Raw genomic sequence first — 14,011 nt, 5'->3', positions numbered from 1 at the left:
AGGAAAGCTCTTCTTTGGTAATATACATAGAATTTTGTACTCTTAGTATGCTGCAATAGTATAAGTGTAATATGTCAGCAGCCGTGCCACTAGTCCTCTGTTTGTAGATACTCTGATAGAATCTAGTGCACGTGTGTACCTTTAGGGTGGCTGCTTAGTGACATATTGTGTCTAGTTACCGAGTCGGCCTCATGGGTTTTTGTGAGGGTCAAAAACAGTATGTTTTAAATACGCCGGCTATGTGTAACCGGTCCGCTGTGTATTTTAATATGTTTAATACCACCGTTGCGAGACGCAGAGGTGTCCGCATTATTTTATTAAACATATTAACAAGTGGCGTGTGGTTGGGAACGGGGCTGCCTATGTGTTAAGGCAAGCGAAAGATAAGTCCCTGGTTTTCCAATGCTTATACGCCAGGTTTTCAGAAGGAAGCGAGGGTTGAGATAACGAGGTTATCCAACCAGTACTTCTGAAAACCAGATTTCGCTTATATGTATAATTTCAGAAATGTGTTTGCGTTAAACGGAAAAAGTTTTAACGGCGTTTTCTGAAAGCGGATCGCACACGAGGTGTGATCTTTTAATATTATTTGTGAAAAATTTCTAGAGGTTCTAGGCTTGCTATGGGTTTCGGAACAACCATTCCCATTCCCTAGCGCCGGTCGTGACTTGGATTAGGGTGGAATTCGGGTCGTGACAAGTTCATCGGGAGATTACAGTACATCAGCCGGTTCATCGCAAAATTGACGATGATTTGTGACCCAATTTTCAAATTGCTTAAGAAAGACCAACCAATGTCTGGAACACACAATGCCAAATAACGTTTAATAAAATAAGAGAATACCTGGTCAATCCACCTGTCCTGAGACCATCTACGAACGGAAATCGTTGATCCTCTATATAGCCACGGAGACGAATTCCATAGGAGCAATGATGGCACAAGAAAATGAGTTTAATGTTGAACACGTCGTTTACTACCTCAGTAAGAAAAGTACGAAAAAAGTACTCACCGGTAGAGAAAATGTTTCTAGCAGTCATATGGACCACTAAGAAGTTACGACATTACTACCAGCCTTATCAAGTCCAAGTGACGTCAAAAATCGATCTCCTCAAACATCTTTATGAAGCACCTAGTCTAGCCGGGAAACTAGCGAAATGGATTATCTTATTGACTCAATTTGACATTCAGTACATCAGCAAAAAGGTGATCAAGTGCAGAGTTATGGTTGAATTCTCAGCATAACAACCGATGGAAAACGACGAGCCATGGGATTTTAAATTGATGAAGGGCTAGCAGCCATCTCAGTCCAAGGATGGACGATGTATTTTGATGGAGCAGTCAACCAGAAAGGAGCAGGAGTAGGCGTCCTCCTAATCACAACTGAAGGGGAACACATACCACTAGCAAAGAAACTCGATTTTGAAGTGACTAATAACATGGCTGAGTACGAGGCCTGCATCTTCGGACTAGAGGCTACGCAAAAAATGTACATATCTGTAGAGATTCCATGATGGTACCATATCAAGCCAAAGGAGAATGAGAAGTTAGAGAGGAAAAAATGAAGCCTTACTATGACCAGTTAATTGGCCTTCTATCCAAATTCGAGAACTGCACTTTCTCTCACCTCCTGAGGGAAGAAAATCAATAGGAAGACACTCTAGCAACACTAGTGTCCGTCTAGGACAATCCCAAGAAAAAAAGGATGAAACTGTTAGTCATGGTAAGGTCCAAGGGCCCATGCCAAATAACTTAACAAGAAATAAACGTACAATTCGGACCGGAAGAAAAACCATGGTTCTATAATGTGCAAAGATTCATAGAAGAGAGAGTACCCAGAAGACGCAGACCGTAAAGACAAATACAGTCTTAGAGTCTTTTCCAAAAGTTTCCTCTCTCATGCAGGAGTATTATATAGAAGATCCACCGAAGGGGTGTTGCTTTGATGCGTTGCCCAGGCAGAAACAACAGATATCATGGAAGAAGTTCATTCCGGGGTTTGCGTACCTCACATGATCAGTTATGTCTTAGCGAAGAAGATCATCCGCCAAGGGTACTACTGGGCAACCATAGAATAAGATTGCATCAAAATGGTGAGACGCTGCATAGAATGCTAGATGTACGGGAATATCCAACATGTTCCACAGAGCGAACTGACTAGTATATCGGCTCCATGGCTGTTCTCAGCATGTGGAATGGATATCATTGGCGAGATCAGGCCAACAGCATCGAACGGGCATACATATATAGTCGTGGCCATATATTACTTCACCAAATGGGTCGAAGCCAAATCCTATACCGACATTAGATCCAAACAGATGGCGCAATTCATTGAAGAATTCCTGATTTGTAGGTATGAGGTTCCACATCACGTAGTAATCGACAACAAAGTTCAAATCCAGAAACACACTAGTGAACTCTTAAAAGAGTACGGGATTGAGCATCACAAATCGTCACCCTATAAACCACAGGCTAACAGAGCATTCGAAGTGGCAAATAAAAAATCAAACTGATGCTATCAAAGTTGATCGAGACGTATAAAGACTAGTCGCACAAATTGCCATATGCATTATGGGGCTATCGAACCACTAATCGAACGACAACCAGATTGTCGCCCTTCTCTCTAGTCTACGGGTGCAAGTCCGTCCTGTCCATTATATTCAAGTAGAATTCAAATCACTGAGAGTTCTCAAACAATCCAAAATTCCAGAAGCCCAATGGTCGGAAGAAAGGGCTGCCCAAATTTTCTTACTTGGGGAAAAGAGACTTAAGTCTCTCTTCCACAACCAGATGTACTAGAAAAGGATGATTAAAGGCTTTAACAAAAAGGTTAGAACAAAAGAGATCAAGGCTGGAGATCTCGTTTTAAAGCATACACGCTCCTTGACAACTGATCCCAGGGGCAAGTTCAAACCAAATTGGGAAGGCCCATACTTGGTCCAGAAAGTGCTAGGAAAAGGCGCAGTTAGAATATCAGATCTGGAGGGCAACAAATTCCTAGAGTGGATCAACATTGACAAGATCAAGCTGTTTCATGTCTAAAAAAAGAGATCTCGATGAGGCAAAAATCCGCAAAGGACGACTCAGGAAGAAGTTAGAGATACATTCGATGAGCTGAAAATCCAAAAAGGACAGCTTACAAACAAAAGGCGAGAGAGAGGAAAATTAGTCAATTACGAAAATTCGCAAGGACTAATTGATAACAGGGGTACAACCACTTGAAATAGGAAATATCTCAATTGTTTTAATTATTAAATGAACCGGTTAAACAGATCTTTTATAATATATGCATATCGTAATCATTGACTAGCACATGTTCCTAAAAAGGGCAGACAAAGGAATATGAATATTCATAGCATAAATCTTTGAGACGATCTAACAAAAAATTTCAAAAAAATTTCAAAAATCCAAAATTCAAAATTTCTTCATGCATTTCCAGTTGGGGCAAGTAAAAGTTGAAATGCGCATAAACTGTCATAGAAATAAGCACAGATCCACAAGGATAAACAGCACCGCACGAAGAAAACTGAGTAAAAGACCAGACTATCCATTAAATCATCCAGTTTACCAGACCAAAAAACTGAACGCTCTGATGAGGGGGCAACACAGAGCACAAATGCAAGTATAAGAGCTCACTCCACCAGGAAAGTGAAATATAGGGCCAATTTTTGCAAAATTGAGCTCCAGAAACACTAGAAACAACATGCGCCAGGCCTCTGCCTCCAAAACTCAATGTAGAATCAATAGGCAAAGACTGCGAGCTCTAGAAACACCAGAAACAACTAATGCCAGGCCTCTACTTTCAAAACTTAACGCCAGAATCAACAAGCACTAAGGCCATGAGCTCCAGAAACACTAGAAACAACAGGCGCCAGGTCTACCGTCAAAACTCAACGCCACAATCAACAGGCGCTAAGACCACGTTCTCCATAAAGACCCAAAATAGGCGTTATGCCTCCATTTTACAGAGAAAAAATCCGGACAATAGGGGCCACCATCAAACCACCATTCAGGGAATTTCCCTCCAGAAATACCAGGTTCTGAGCCTCCCTTCAATACCAGGATCAGAACGGGCGCCAACCTCACTACGCAACCAAAAAGCCAGAGATATCAAATATCCAACAACCAGAAGTCGGAGATATCAGATCTTCACCAACCAAAAGTTGAAGATATCAAATCTCCAACAACTAGAAGGCGTTGATATCAGATCTTCACCAACCAGAAGCCGGAGATATCAGATCTTTACCAACAAGAAATTAGAGATATCAAATCCTGAATAATTAGAAATAGGGGACATTAGATCTTCCAACAACCAGAAAGCAGGGGACATCAGGTCTCCAACAACCAGAAAGTAGGGCACATCAGGTCTCTAACAGCTAGAAGCGTGGGGCATCAAGTTTCCACTAGTCAGAAAGCAGGGGGAATCAGGTGCCCACCGACCAGAAACTAGGGTGCATTAGGTCTCCATCAGCCAGGAGTTAAGGGATGGAAGTCTCCCACAACTCAAAACACCAGAGTCAAAACCAGCGCCAACCTTACTCCGGGATCAAGATAGGCGCCAGCCTCGCTACAGAACTAGAACCGGCATTAGGCCTCAGCTTCAAAATCCTACAGCTAGAAACTAGGGTGTATCAGGCCCAGGCTGACCAGAAGCCGGGGGCATTAGGTCTCTAATAAGGGGAGCATTAGGTATCAACTAGCCAGAAACTAGAAATTAAGAGACAGAAGTCTCCCACAACTCAAAATATCAGAAATCACAAGCTCCTAGCTACAAGCACTAGAAAAACTAGACTGAGTACAACAAAAAATAAAAACAACGATAAGATACTCAAAATACCAGACATACAAAATGGTGTTCTAACATATATTGTCATCATCAAAGCAAACATTCAAAATGTAATAATATACAAATAATAATAATAATAATAATAATAATAATAATAATCAGAGTCTGAATCCTGCTCTAAGGTCTCTGAGTCTCCGTAGCAGCTCCTAGCGGGCGTATCACTAGCATAGCGCTCGGCTTGTGCACCACTAGAAGACGAGGCGCAGTCCCCACGACCTCCGCGGACGCTAGGTCCTCGACTACCACGGGCTCTGTACCCATGACCGGCGACACGAAAACCGCCTCCACCCCTAGGGAATCCAGGAGGAATGTCACTATCGGCAGGGCCCATCTCAGCCAGACGCAATCGCTCCTCTAGATCATCAATGAAAAACTACAAAAGAAACCATAGAGTAATCAGAGTTATAAAGTTACCTACATGCATACATATAGGATAGAACATATTACATTATAATTTTACCCTCATTTTTATAGAGACAGCACATAATCGATCACGCCAATAGTAGGCAGCATCAGCCAGCAGAACGACCTCAAACACTGGTACCTGAACACCAGAAGAGGACGCTCAGTCCAAGGGGGAAATAGATCCTTAAAAAAAGCACAGAAAGACACTCACGTGAGTACATCAAGCGGGTGTGAAAGAATTTGTCATGTAGCACAGAGGAATAAAATCCTGTATGGGAAGCACATTATTATAGTGAGCAGACCTCCATGACATCTGCCTCAAAGAACCAGAGACCATGTATACAGTGCTAGCTCGTCCAACAGTAGGGACTCGACTAGGAGACCCAGGAACGTCTACCCTAGCACAGAGTGCACGAGTCCCGCGTCTAGCTCTTCTCTGAGAGAACACCAGAAAGAAAACTCAAGCAGATATAAAACACCAGAAAAGAGAAGCTAGAAAATTAACACATACATGTGGCCTTGCAACCGCCCGCTAAGCCTGTACACCCGCAATGATAGGCACCCCATCCAGAGGCAGAGAAAATGTCTTGCAAAGTCGTCCAGATAGCTCAACTGAGGGGCAGATACCAGATCTATAGCTGGATAATCCCTCAGATCCGATCAAAGTGCGAGTGATACAACGTCACTATTACATCGATAGAGGAGGTCCAACAGGGACCATACATGCACGTGGGCCAGCCCACCAGTGGAGCATGTGCTCCCCTAAAAACCAAGACCAAAAACTCGGGCCATGCATCAGATAACACATGTCCTACCTATCTACATCTCCTTGTACCCACCGAGGCCAACGAGCTCGAGGTGGAGTTTTCCAAGTCGTATCCACCTGCACAGTCCAGATACAAGATAATTCAAAAATAGAGTTAAGTACTCACATGTATTCACGCCAGCTCACTCAACCGACCTCTACACTCAACTCCCTGACTCTGCGTCAAAGTACGAGAAAAATACCAAAATCTCAGCAACGGGAACCCTAACCTCGGAAGGGTGCCAAAACCAGTCAAGATGCCCATCTGTATGGCCTAGATCCGAAACAGAAAAAACATATAAGATGGAGCAAATAAAATGCAATGAAAATAAAGGCCAGTAAAATAACTCACATGTACAAGGGGCCATAACCCAGAAAGACAGGATCCCCCATGAACCACTCGGTCCAGGCTAATATACAGATAGGCTAAGGCAGCGGACCCCCAGTCATAAGACGCGACATGATCTAAGTCCTCCAAAGTCGTCATCATATAAAGAGATAGAGTCGTACCTGAGCTACATAACAATGTGGACCCTTGTAGATAGCCGATGAAAGCACGGGCGATTAGATCAACCTCGTCACTATTCCTAGGAATGCTATCCTGGTAACGCTCGTACAGCTCAATGTGGCGGACACTACGACCCTTCATCTCCGGCACAAAACCCAGCATCTTCATGATATACGCGTCTCTCTGATCATAGAACGCCAAACCACTCTCAAAAGGCATGGGCAGGCCCCCAAACGCCATCCCCGCAATCAGCAAAAAGTCCAAAAGAGTCACGGTCAACTCCCAACCGGCAAGTGAAAAGTATGGGTGGTGTCCATCCACCGCTACATCAGCGCACATAGAGAAGTGCTGTCACATACCCTAAACACGGTAAACAAACGCTAGCAAAACGGCCAAAGCCTGCGGCATCTACCCGGGAACGAACAACAGGGGGCAAAGAATCATACCGGATGCGCGTGTCGACAAAGTTCCCAGAAGTGCGGAACTAATCCCTATTCTTAAAACACAAAAGAACCAAAATAGGAGTCAAAATCATTAGAAAAAGATCGAAAAGTCAGAAAATAGCCAGAGGACGCGTGCCAGAAGAGCAGTGGCGTCATCACCATTGTGCCAGTCTCACTGGCGTCGCCGACAGTCTATTCTGGCGGCACCGCCAGAGTATAATGGCGGCGGCGCCACTTTTTTCCTCTTCTCCGGACAAATTTTTTGGGGTCCGACGCCACTGTTGGACAAGTTTTGACAATATTTTGGACATATTTCAAACATGCATATGATAAATGTATATCTACGAGCTAAAACACAGTAAAACGCACCTCAGATTGAGCTTTGGCGCATAAATGCTGCTCCAAGCTTAGCAAGAGTGGGACCTCCTCGCCCTCTCCCAGTATTGCAGCATGCTAGACAGCCTGCCGGTTACGATCCCTACACTGCTCCCTAAAACTCTATGGTGGCGCCATAGTCCAAAAACAGAAGAAAACAAATTTGTAGGTTCAGGGAATGGAAAGTAAAGAGAGAAATAAAAATGAAAAATGAGGGGAATGCTCTCTTAAAAGGTACTAGTGTCGCTTTACGTGTTTCACACGTGGCTCGTAGTGTGACTCGTCAAATTATCAAATAAAATTTAAAATAATAGTTAATTTGGAATACTTCATTTTATTAATATTTTAAATGAGTGTTTTAATGGTTTAAAAAATTTGACCGGTACTCAAATTTTATAATTACAAAGAATTTTAAAAATATAAAGTATAAATTAAAATAGTAGTTCATTGAAATAGTTTATCTTGTTTAGAATTCTATACGATTAAAAAATAATTAAAATAGGAATCATTAAATAGTTAAAGTAATCTATATCAATTAGTACTCTAGACAATTATCTAAACATAGTAGTTTATTTTAGTTAGTAATCTAATTTTAATAACTATCTTAATAGTTTTTAATAATAATTAAATTGTATAAGTGAAAAGGACAGTAACATAAATGTGTCTGTCCCCCCCCTTCGGTACTTTTATATATAGTATAGATAAGGCCGCTAAAAGACAAAGAATGATACTCCCAGAGAGTTATACCAGAGAACTACCCCCGAGGACACGGATTACGCATTCCCAAAAAAATCTGACAGAATTGTAGAAAGTCATATCATAACATTACCCTAAACAATATAAGACAGAATACAAAAGCACATAATTCTCCAGCAGATAGAATCAGAAATATAGACAACCCAGATGGTGGAAATATGAAATACAAACACCCTAGACAGTGGAAATCAGAAATACAGACACTCAGATGGTGGAAATCAAAAACACCGACACCCTAAACAGTGGAAATCAAAAATACAAACACCCCAAACGGTGGAAGCTAGAGATACAGACACCTCAAACGGTGGAAGCCAGAGATACAAACACCTTAAAGGACCAAAATTAGAAATACAGACAACCTAGACAGTAGAAGCCAGAGATACAGACACCCTAGAGGACCGGAATTAGAAATACAAATACCCTAGAGGATGGAAGTCAAGAATACGAACGTCCTAGAGGGAAAATCACGAATATCCCAGAGAATCAGACATGAAAAAGTTGTCAAAGAGATGGGATTAAATCGGTGTCACGACCCAAATTTATGAGCCGCGACCGGCGCTATGAAATGGGAGTGGTAGCTCCAAATCCCGTAGCAAGCCTAAAAACCTGTGTAAATTTTTTCACAAATCAAAACATATTTCATATATTAAAATACATGTGACACCATTTACAAATAATATCAGAGTTAAAACGCGTTATACAAAATTCTAGTTAAAATATCTAGACTACTGCGGACTGCTAGAATGAAAACCTTCTTTTCTTCTTGTACAGATGACTTCCGAGAATTAAAATTTCGGAAGCTTGACTCTTCAAATCATATCATACTATCCCTGGAAAATGGGAGGAGCAACGGGGTCATTATAAAACTGAGTGAGTTCACCAAATTACACGCAATATCACATAAAGGGTTAAAATCCATTGAAAATTCATTATATATATCAAAAATAATCTTTTGACATCATATTGCGTATCTTCTTTACTTTTCTTCATAATTCTTTGTTTATTTCGTAAACTTATAGTTTATAAGTATTTGTCGTCCTTGATTTCTTAATATGATATTGATATTTTTCTTTCTCGTTTTGTTGCATTAGTTTTCGATCGAATCTTAAATCTAAGTTTATATCATCATGATTCTAAGTCGAACTAAATCATTGGCAAGTCTCTTGTGACTTGATCCTTATGGTTGGGTCCCGAGATAGTTCAACCGAGTTACCCATAACCATATGGTACAGTCCCGAGATAATTCAACCGAGTTACTTGTACCATTTCTCAATCCCAAACGATCGATAGGAGTCCCGAGATAATTCAACCGAGTTACTCAGACACGGGTCCCGAGATAGTTCAACCGAGTTACCTTCGTGTCTGCATTCGGACTCTGCACCATGCAGGTCTTTTGAACTTAACTGTCGATTCATATAATTTCTATTGACATTTAATAGGAGTGTTTGTTCATATTGTGTCTCGATCTTGTTTCATATTGATTCTCGATATATTGTACTTACTTTTTATTTCGTATGAGTCCCGAGGACTATTATCGAGAATGGATGAGATACAGGTCCCGGGATAATTCTACCGACTTCCACCATGTATCTCAGTTCTTATTATTGAATATGTCACAATACACTTTTCTTATCTCATGTATTTATCAATTTGATGATTTCTGTTGGGTTTTCTTGATCCTTTATGGACCATGACATGCACAATACAATCTAAGCGCATACATTTATAACACACGCACAATAGGGTATTTGTTATGATTAATAGTACGTATAAGAACGTACTAAGTTTCTTTATAAGTATTTGCATAATAGTACATATAGGAATGTACTATATTCTTTTTATTTATATTTGGTTCGGTTCACCTTTTATTACTTTACCCATCCCCGGTGTTTAAACATATATACTCTTTTCATTTACTTGTATTATTATCAAAATAGCACAATACAATAAAACATCATTTTCAAAACATACATATATATGCATTTTAAGAACATACATTTAAACATAAAAATATTCATATAGCTTTCGTATTAAAATACGCAGCTTTACGAATATTAGCGAGTAATTTAAAGTGTACTCACCACTTGCTATCCAAACTCTTCAAATAAGCATGACGATATCTCGATCCGTTTTTTTTTTCTCAAGCCTCGTCGATAGTCGCTCGTCCGATCTATGCAAATATAATAATAGCAAGAATTAATAAAATTCTAGCTATTTTTAACTTATCCAAAATTATGTTTCTAGCCAATTTCGTCTATCGAAACCGCTTACTTAAAATAGTCTGACCCCTAAACAAAATTGACATTCTTAAAGTTTAGAACATCGCCTACAACTTTCGTTTAGGTCTCGGACCATGAAACGCACCCGAAGGTGTCGAAAACATGCTCATAAGTTAAGACCTTGAGCTGTCCCGAAATAACAGGGCAGATTACACCCCAAAATGTTCTGCCTAAAATGAATACCGTAGAGTCCGATTCAACAGAAACTCAAACTTAGACAATTATATTTAACATCCTAAAGTTTTCGTATCAACAAACGGAATTCGATTTGGAGTTATAAAACTCGAGATATGGTTCACACAAGATGGCTGTTCTGCAAGAACAGATTCTACAAAACGTCCAACTAGTTTCCGTAGTAACGTCTATTAAAACTAACTAAACGAAAGCCAATCCGGGGCATGGGAGGGGCTGGACAGAGCCTACCCAGGGCTTAAGGTCAACAACACACAAACACAATCCTCAAACTCACCATCAATTCATTCAACAATTCAATCAACAACTAATCTTATACACAATTCAATCATCAAACATCACTAATCATCACAAAACTCTACTCAATTCTCATTTAATTTCATCAATTCAAACTTATAAACACCTAACAACATCAATTAAACACTAACTTCATTAAATCTAAAAATCCCGAAATTCACAGCTTAAACCTTGACCATATTTTGATTTTCTTACCTCAAATTGAAGCCATAGATCAGTAGAAAATCATTTTCTCGTTCCGTGGCCGCAAGAATCGCTCAATTCGGACTTGAAATGAAGGAGATATGGTATTTTGAAGATTTGGGAGGATATGGTGAAGAGAGTTACGAATTTTTTTCCATTTGCTGCAAATAAATTTTTAAATGAATGAATATTCATTGTGTAGGTGATGATATTAAGTGGAAAAGTGTCTCTTTTAGTCCTTGAAGTTGCCACCTCCTCAAACTTAACTTTTGAACTTATCTTTCGTCCAATTTAGTCCACTAATCTTTTAATCATTTGATTCTCGATAAATTCCGTATTATTTATTTCTCAAATAAATAACATTAGTCATATACCTTATTATTTTACTTTCCAATAATTTATTTTGGCAATTTTGGCCAAAAACGCTCAAATTTCCATTTTGAGATAACTTGCACTTTTTCGTCCAATATTTCACTTTAATGACCATCGATAACCACTTAATCGATATTATTTTCTTATCTTGAGAAAATAGAGTAAAACACAACTTCCTCCGGAAGTTTGTGGTTAAAAGTCCACTTTAGTCCTTAAAGTGGCTAATTTGCACTTTAATCCTTATTCTTAAATAATCGTCAAACTATCTTCTAAAACGATTTCGTATACTTACGAAATTTTGACGATCGTTTATTAATAATATTTCATGGACCTTGGCGTGAATATTATTCGCTCTGACTTTCCAACTTCTTTTATTTTATTCCTCCATTTTTGTCTCGATTAAATCCAATTTATCGCATAATAATTTTCCATTTAAATTATTATTCTACGATAATTCCAATAGACCCGCTTCGGTCTAAGTCCTTATTATCCAACCCTAATCCGATATTCTCGTTCTTAATCTTTAAGGTTATGCCTCGTGGCACTACACGTAACACCTCAAAAATTTAGGTTATTACAATCTTCCCCCCTTATAAAAATTCGTCCTTGAATTTTCATATTCTTCTAGTATAACTTAACCAATCCTTAATCGAACCTTATCATTCGCTTCCTTCCACACTTCCGCTGCGATACTCTGACTAATTATTTACCAACTGTTGACTTTACAGTTAGGTTTATACAATCATTCATCTAATACTGTTTTTAGGTGAAAGTGTCTCGATATACTTATCGAGTAACTTCTTATGCTAACCATCATAACCATCTTATTACTACTTGATTCATAATTATTATGAATCAATTTTCTTTATTCGACCTTTTTGAACAACATATGTTTGTTCGTAGGGTTCATATCCCTTGACGTAACTAACTTCTATGTTCGATTCCCCCATTCTCAAGATACTCTCGCTCTTACTTTAAGCGCGGTCGCTATTGCTTTACAAACGTGTAAAGTAGCGTCGACGTCTTCGTATTCAACATACGAGTCTGCTTTAAAGATTTACAATTCAAATTTCGATACATTTTATATCGCGTTATACTATTCGCCGTTCTACATACGTACATTCTTATATAGGCCTAACAAGATGATCAGTCTTGTCCTATGCCTCTATATACAGAGTCCCTGTCTGAGCTTACTTACGTTTGAAAACTCATCTGTTTAAAACCACAATACTTTTCATTTCTCAAATCATGTCATAATTGTGCACCGGTGTGATGACTTCTCTCATCACAAGAGTTGCAATGACACTCCTCTTTTTCATTTCCATACATACACAATGTATATGATGCATGTCCTATTAATGAATGCAATATGGATGTAGTGATGCAATTCTATTCGTGTCAATGCGATGTGTTTATGATTCGTGTCCGGGCACAATTATGTCTTTTCAAAATATTTCGTTTCGATCAAATACTTTTCTTTTCATAAAACGGCGTTTACGTAAGTTTCTCTTGACACAAGACTCTGCACTATCTATTAATTATCTTTTTGTCGTTCGTATATTATATACATCCTTTACACCTGAAAAGATGTAACTCTATTTGTCTGGTTTGGACGTCATTCGAATAATACGTCCTAAACGTTCGTGTTTACACTAGGCTAGCTCAAAAAGGTCTGATCACTTTCGAGCTTCTAGTGTTCGGCTCCATGATGTTCGTTTCGATTACATCGTTTATCTGGTTGTGTCTAACCAGAAGTCGTCGCGATAAACTCCGTCTTTAAGGAGATGGTTGGTTCGTGTCACCCGTGGTATCCTATCACATGGGATGTTGCATCCCTCGTGTTTTGACTTTGTTCTCCTTACTGGCAATATACATCTGTCATTGCGAGTGTATGGAACTTGCAAAGTTGGAACTTCCTTGTTCCGACGACGAGCTAATAGTGCTAGCTGCATAGCCTTTTGGTCTTTTCATTTTTGTCATTCTTCTCGATCATCTCCTATTATATTCTTCGTATTAACTTTCATCATATCTTTTGGTCTATGTGATACACTTCGTTTACTCATTCTCGATGAGTTTCTCAATTCATTCAACTCTTCTTGTCATGTGCTGCCTTTGGCAATGTCTCTACTTCCACGCCTATTACTTATCTTGATTATTGACTCTCGAGTCTGTTAACCAACTCTCTTCCATTTACTCTTGTCTATCTTCTTACTCATGCAGAGAAGTTTGCCAATTCTTATGGCACTTACTAACATCCTTTATAATCTTCACGATATCATCATCATATTGATCACTATCTTGCTAGAATCCTCTTTGGCATCTCATAACTTATTTGCATAAATCTTCTTTAGACTTTGCTTCCCTTCTCACTGTATCCTTACTATTCGCAATAAGGGGAATTCGTCCTTTAGGTTACTATTAACTATTGCATTAACTCTTGGGTTATGCTTATCATTAACATCTTACTCATTTATCCAAACATGTGATAATCATACTTCATATATTTACTTCTTATTGGACCTTCTTCAGAATGGACTAGTGCATTTTTTTTAA

The 14,011-nt window shown here is 39.2% G+C and overlaps 1 long non-coding RNA gene across 1 annotated transcript; it reads right to left on the bottom strand.

Moving 5' to 3' along the window:
- Window positions 1-8,760: 8,760 nt before the first annotated feature.
- Window positions 8,761-11,243, bottom strand: LOC126685713 (uncharacterized). Its single transcript, XR_007643722.2, has 3 exons — window positions 11,099-11,243; window positions 10,217-10,305; window positions 8,761-8,965 (listed from the first exon to the last, which is right to left on the bottom strand). It is a non-coding gene; the product is annotated as an uncharacterized LOC126685713 (long non-coding RNA).
- Window positions 11,244-14,011: the final 2,768 nt, after the last annotated feature.

Source organism: Mercurialis annua, linkage group LG1-X (assembly GCF_937616625.2).
Source record: "Mercurialis annua linkage group LG1-X, ddMerAnnu1.2, whole genome shotgun sequence".
NCBI classification, from domain to species: Eukaryota; Viridiplantae; Streptophyta; class Magnoliopsida; order Malpighiales; family Euphorbiaceae; genus Mercurialis; species Mercurialis annua.
This window is presented reverse-complemented; position numbering and strand designations above follow the sequence as displayed.